Genomic DNA, 7,089 nt, shown 5'->3' on the forward strand with positions numbered 1-7,089 from the left:
CTGCCTCAAACTTGTTTTCCAAAGCACCAGAAGGAAAGACAAGAAACAGTGGAAGTTAACAAAAGTTGAGTAACCAACTGGAAATAAGAAGAAATAAAATAATAGAACACCTTGCCTTCAGAACTTGTAGATGCTTCATCACTGGAAGTTTTTAAGAAAAGGCTGGGCAGCCACTTGTTTGAAATGGTAGAGTGCCCTGCTTAAGCAGGGGGTTGGAGTAGAAGACCTATTAAGGACCCTTCCAACTCTAGTCTGAATTTGAGATTTGGGAGATTTTTTAAAAAATCCTTATTTTTAATATTTCATATTTGCCCATTTCCCTCACTCTTCACGTAACATTTTCATCCTTGTTATTTGATTGGCTTGTTGTTTTCCTGGCAAGTGAAGAGCTTCATGGGCACCATTTCATTTGTTAGTGTCCCCACCTTTCCAAAATTAGATACCAAAAAAAAAAAAAAAATGGCAAAAAATGCACTTCTGGGATATTTTGCACTGAAATACACATTGATTTTCTACATACAAACATTCTTAATGTGTGTATTTTTATGGGCCTACATGTGCACATATGTGTGATCTCACCCAGCCAAAAAGAGAAGTTTATAACTGAATCAATATTTTGACTTGAATATTGATTGAAACTTGAACTACCCTGTTTCTCCAACAATACGGCCTCCCCCAATAGGAAGTCCCAGCATGTTTTATAGGCATGAAATGAAATTAAGCCCCTCCCCCCAAATTAAGGCCTATATTAAAACATGAGAAATGGGGGAATGGTGGGGGCTTGCCGTTAGGAAGTACTTTTGTTGCACACCGGATATGGTGCTACCTGCGTTGACCCCAATATGAAGTGCCCCACCAACGCCGAGGTCAACATCCAAGCCGTCACCGCCCGCCTGAAGATGCAAGGGGGGAGGAATTAATTCACCCCTGAAAAGACGGCCTAGCCATTTTTTCAGGGCTCAAAAAAAAAAAAAAAAAAGACCCGGCCTTATATGAGAAACACGGTATGTACAGGACTACCTCTACATAATTGGGTATCGTAGGATGGATGGCCTCCCCTAGTGGTTTTATGTAGATTTTAAAATAACAGCAAAAGGCTTGAGCCCCGGACATCCCAAATTTCAAGGGCCCAGACTCAGCCCCTCTTCTACCCACACCAACTGGGCGCAGAGGTAGAAGCACCACACCACTGTAATAAATGCCTCCCATTTCCCAAATAGCTGGTCCAGAAGGATACGGTCGGTGGTATTGAAACCTGATGGGAGGTCTAGGAGGGACATAATAGTTGTAACCCGTCTATCCCAAACTCTCCAGAAAAGTCCCATGAGAATTTCAACCAATGCCGTTTTGGTGATGTGCCTGAGCCTGAGCCCAGACTGAGAAGGGCCCAGGTGTCTTTCCTCCTGCACAGCCCTTTTGTCCGGGTGGCAAAGTCAGAGCTGCAAGCAGAGGGCGAGTTGAAGTCCCAGGCTGCCAACTTTTCATTGCTCTCTTCAGCTGCACTTACAAAAGATCTTAATCTGCAGCAATGCCTTGAACTCCTCTGCCAGGAAAACCTCTCGTGATTTTTTTATGCGTAGCCGACTGCTGTTGAAGGTATTAAGCCAGCCAGGATATCAACTGTCCAGAAGGAGAGAAATGACTCTTCCGGCACTAGGGCGTGGGGGGGGGGAGTGGTAGTTCTTGGGTTGTGACAGCTATTGGCTCCAGAAATCCCATTGCTATGCAATGAGGTTATAGTGAAGCAGGACCAAAGAGACATATAAAATAATAGCATTATAAATCATATAGGTCAGTGATCCCCAACCTTTTTTGCCGGGCCCGGTATCCCCAACCTTTTTTATGGTGCGGCCCGGTACCGGCATTAGCTGGGCCATCATCTTTTGATGAAAAAGTGCTTCCGGTGACCTCACTGGAAGCACTTTTCATCAAAAAGAAGCGGCGCTCGCCAGCTCGTGAGCTTTTCGGGTAGAAATGGCTTTCTGCCGGAAAAGCTCACGAAGCACTAGCGCCGCCATCTTTTTGATGAAAAGTGCTTCCGGTGAGCTTTCTACCGGAAAAGCTCACCGGAAGCACTTTTCATCAAACAAAGATGGCGGCGTCAGCAAGCCAGCGGCCGGTAGGACTTGTTCCACGGACGGTCCGGTCCAGCGGACCGGTGGTTGGGAACCCCTGATATAGGTTATAAATCATAACCAGCAAAAGGTCACAGTTGCCTTTGTTCTTGCTTGTTGTAATATTAGAAATCTATGACTTTAGGGAACTGAGACTAAGCTGTTACTGTAAACAAGGGTGGGCATGGAAAATAACTGGTGGTGTAAGATAACGGAGTAAGTAGAAGATGTTTATTATACCCTCTTTCTATTTCCTTCTTAGAACAGGATGTTTTTTGATCTTTTCTGTATAATCGTGTATGATCAGTTAACCATATTTGGTAAACATGCTGAAGATGAACACCTGGGCCTATGCTGAGGTCATGATGGGTATAAAGGAACCATCCCAGGAAGAACTGGGGGTTCAGAATTTGTCACGCTAATGCTCTGAACGCTTTGCACAAATAAACCTGTATTCTTCTACCTTTTCGTGGTCTTGAGTCCTGTTTTGGAAACATGATTTGCTGCTACAATAGAAAGTGACATCACGTGACCACACTGCTTAGTGAGGGTAATCCTGGCAGTTCCAGCTGCAAGAATGCAGTTGGAAAAAATAATATCTCCTATCTAGATGGGTTTGGAAGCAATGTGGGTGGGCCCTTCAAGGTTTTGTCCCGTATTTCGTTCTTCTATTAAAGGGATATGAACCTGACAATCGTTTAAGGCTGCACATACAAACAAGACCTCGATCAACTTTTATGATGCAGCACCTGGCTAATCTTGTGAAGGTAAGAAGGGTCAAGCATCACTCTTCAACCTTCTCTCAGTCGCAAATATAATTTGGAGAGTTATCCTCCAAATTATTCATCCCCCAAGATGAAGAAGTGGCTTCAGTGGTCCACAAGGGAGGTACGCTTTGTTCCCGCCTGATGGCAACATTGTGTTCCCCCACGGTTCCTTTCCCTTGGTTTCCACCCCTCCCAGAAGAATGAAGTATTTTGAGAAATATTTAAAAAGGCAGAATATTGTATTCCCCTATATTTCCCATCCTCTCAGTTGCACCACACCGAGTAACTTCAACCTAACTTATCTCAGACGACCTCAGCTATGACTACTGCATAGCCCCATGGGAGTCTGACAGAAGCCAATAGAATACATTTCTTGCACAGGAACAGCAAGCTCCAGGGCAAGGCCCAAGAGAGGATATATAAATAATGCTCGCCCCACTCCATGTTGTCAGCTGCCCAGGATCTCAAACCCATGTGGTCCTGTTCATCAATAAACCATCTTTCCAATCAGCCTCCATGTTTCTAGAGCCTTTCTCCCTGCTTGGAGCTGAAACAGGCGGATACTTCTGCCAACAGTTTAGTTCCTGCAAAAGAAGCTGCTGGCTCAATGTCTGACGGTGTCTGGCTCAATGTCTGACGGTGGGGGGTAGCCTATCAGACCCAAAAGGACAGACTAGGATTAGAACCTTCCATTCACAGCTTAACTGTTACAGCTTCAATCATTTGCCAATGCAGGTTTCGAAAAGTTAACCACACACACACACACATGACTAAAAATTGGCTGGAACAATCTTCCATCAGCCAGCAAGGGAGGTGCTCTTTCAGGTTGGCTTTTATATGTCATTCACCCCCTCCCCTCTTGGACACTCCTTGGTTTAGTTGCAGAAAGGGACAGTGAGTGCACTCTTGGGAGACCCGAAAGAAAAGTTTTAGCGTAGATTATTGTTATGTCTCACCTGTACAAAGGAGGTGAGAAGTCCAAATTTCCAACTGAATACAAACAGGCAGGCAAATCCAGCAATTATGGAGTTAACTCCTTTGAGCCGATAAAGTTCTTGGCAGTCTCTCACACGCTGTCTGCCAAGTCCGACCAGATAAGAGGAATATAAATCACACAAGCTGCCACAACACAGAATACACACCGAAGCTTCTCTCACTAAGTAACACGTTGTCCCGAACAAGTTCCCAGAGCGAACACACCCACTTTTATTCCCTGTAGGGCGTGTCAGTCCCTCAGCTCAGTCTCTGATTCGTCCCTTCTTTCTGCGTCGCAGCTCGCATTTTTGCCTACGCCGTTGCCTCGCATCAAGCCAGCACTCCTCTGCTGGATTCTCAGTCAGAGACTCTGATACTGCCCTCCTCCTTTTCCTGATTAGCCTCAGGTCTTCCCTCCCGGTTATCTGCCGACACCTGAGGCACAATCAGGGAGGAAGGCATTGCCGAAGAGGAAGGTCCTGGGGAGGAAGGCATTTCCAAAACCTCCTCTTCCCCACTGTCCGAGTCTTCGTCCTCTAACAAAGCAGGCTCAAACCTCAGAGCCACAACAGATTATCATGGACAACAGCTATTGCTGTGTTCGGTGGGACGTGAATGCAACTTGATGGGACAGAAGTATTGAATCATTATGAGCAGCTAGGCAAGATAGTCAGGGACTTAGGTGCACGAGCACTTTTTTTCATCTGTACTGCCAACGAAAGGACAACATCTGGTAAGACAACAAAGAATTCTAGAAGTGAACCACTGGCTAAAGGGTTGGTGTCACCAAAAAAACTTTGGATTCCTGGACCATGGTCTGTACTACCTGCATGACGGGCTTCTGGCAAGGGATGGGTTGTATCTCAAAGATTGGGAAGAATGTTTTTGGAAAACAACTGGCTCAACTTATCAGGAGGGCTTTCAACTAAAATTGATGGGGGGGGGGGGGATGCCCAATCTTTAGGATCTCCAGGATCCTAATTCCAAGCAAAAACCCCTAGAAAGTAAGTCAAATAAAGAGGGATGATAAGAAAGATAAATTCAAGCACCAAGTAAGAGGCACAGGAACCATGCCCAGCGTCAGACATAAAGATCTCAAGTGCCTATATACAAATGCACAAAGTCTGGGGAACAAACAGGGTGAACTCGAACTACGAATACATGAAGGTAAATATGACGTAGTTGGAATAACAGAAACTTGGGAAGAAACCCATGATTGGAACATACTGATTTTCTTGTTGTTAGTTGTGTCTGACCCATTGCGACCCCATGCACAACGTTCCTCCAGGCCTTCCTGTCCTCTTATCATCTTCTGGAGTCCATTTAAGCTCACGCCGACTGCTTCAGTGACCCCATCCAGCCACTTCTTCCAAGTCCCACTTTCCCTCCTTTCGGGGATGCTGCTGATGCTCAGAGCTCAAACCATCAAGAGACCCCACACACCCACTTCACAATCTGTTCCTGCTGCTCTCCTCTGGGAGGAGGTTTTCAAGTATCTATAGCAGGACTACCTGATTCTGTATCGGCTTTGTTCCCTATGCCAGAGGTCTCCAAACTTGGCAAGTTTAAGACTTGTGGACTTCAACTCCCAGAATTCCTGAGCTAACATGACTGGAGGAGGAATTCTGGGAGTTGAAGTCCACAAGTCTTAAAGTTGCCAAGTTTGAGGACCTCTGCCCTATGCCAACCGCCTGGTAAACTCACAAGATTAGGTTTTCTTGCCAAAAATATGTATAACTAGACTGAGTTGTTTCTTGTAATCTTGTTTCTTCGTGTCGTATATGTTGCTATATACATAAATTTGTATTAATTTATCTTGTCATATTTATGCAGTATAAAGTTGGAGGTGGTGAATCTTTTAAGAGCTTTATGCAATGAAATTTCATTTTTAAAGTATGCCAATTACTGTACATTCAAAGTGACAATAAAGATTCTGTTCTGTTACATGTTATATATGTTATATGTTATATATGTTATATATGTTATATATGTTATATATGTTATATGTTATATGTTATATGTTATATGTTATATGCTATGCTATTCTGTTCTGTTCTGTTCTATTCTATTCTATGGCTTGCACTGTTTTGATCTCTGTAGATAGTCTGATCTCTCTTGTTCTTAAATGTCGATCATTCATGGCAAGTTATTGGCACTCTACCCGTACAGCTGACAGGGATCCCACTGGCTTTGCAGCTGCATCCCCAGCCTCCCAGCTGCCCCCCCTGGAAAATACAGGTGGTAGAAAGTGGTCACTGAAAGGCCAGTGGGAAAAGGACCTTGTGTCCCTCTTTCCAGGTAAAGGACCTGTAGGTTCCTGAGGCCTCCAGAGAGAGATCAATCGGAATAGGGCTGAAAGCATCCTTGCAGGTCTTCTAGTCTGACCCCCCTGGTCAAACTAGGAGACCCTATTCCATTCCAGGCAAGTGGCAGTCTAGCCTCTTCTTAAAAACCTCCAGTGATGAAACCCCCACAACTTCTGGATGCAAAGATCTTCCACTGGTTAATTATCCTCAAAGTTAGGAAGTTTCGCCTTAATTCCAGGTTGCTTCTCTCCTTCGTTAGTTTCCAGCCGTTGTTTCTTGCCTTCTGGTGCTTTGGAAAATAATTGGACCCCCCTCCTCTTTCCGGGAACCCTTCAAATACTGGAATACTGCTATCCTGTCACCCTTAGTTCTTCCAGGTAATCCAAGACTCCACCTGTCTTTCTACCTGCCACAGCTCAGCTTTTGGCTGGGAACCACCTCCTCCTCTTGCCACTTAGGAGGCTTCCTTACCGTGTCCAGGGAACCAGGATGCCAACTCCATAAGGATGCAAAGCCACGTGTGGCTTCTTCACCAATGAGACCCCCACCCCCCACCCCCTGATCCCACCCCACCCCCAGGAGACAAACGCAGAGCAAACTTTAATTTAATATGATTTTATTCTTTTTCCTTCAAAATCCTAGCACACCATTGATCTCCATAACATCTGCAGGTAAATCTTTGGTACATCATAAAATGTAATGCAGTTTTTTTTAATCGAACAACTGCTGAAAATTTAAATTAGGGCCACTGCCTGAATCCTGACATCTAGCTGATTCTTGCAAAGAGAAGGGAGACAAGGAAAGAAAGAAAGAAAAGGGAGAGAGAGAGAGAGAGAGAGAAAGAAAGGGAAGGAGGGAGGAAGGAAGGAAGGAAGGAAGGAAGGAAGGAAGGAAGGGGAAGGGGAAGGAAAATGAATGAGATATGGA

The 7,089-nt window shown here is 44.8% G+C and overlaps 1 protein-coding gene across 3 annotated transcripts in view; it reads left to right on the plus strand.

Annotated features, from left to right (window-relative positions):
• The window catches only part of LOC148131650 (uncharacterized), a 103,826-nt gene extending 99,399 nt beyond the window's left edge, over positions 1-4,427 (plus strand). For 2 of the 3 annotated variants that reach the window (XR_015747037.1, XR_015747038.1), the window contains exon 3: positions 3,820-4,427. The gene's annotated coding sequence lies outside the window, so the exon portion shown is untranslated. The remainder of the gene's footprint in view (positions 1-3,819) is intronic. The other variant, XR_015747036.1, reaches the window with a different exon arrangement.
• Positions 4,428-7,089: the final 2,662 nt, after the last annotated feature.

The sequence above is a fragment of the Notechis scutatus genome, chromosome 2 (genome assembly GCF_049901735.1).
Source record: "Notechis scutatus isolate UNSWTSFEM ecotype Mainland chromosome 2, rNotScu1.2, whole genome shotgun sequence".
In the NCBI taxonomy this organism is placed as follows: Eukaryota; Metazoa; Chordata; class Lepidosauria; order Squamata; family Elapidae; genus Notechis; species Notechis scutatus.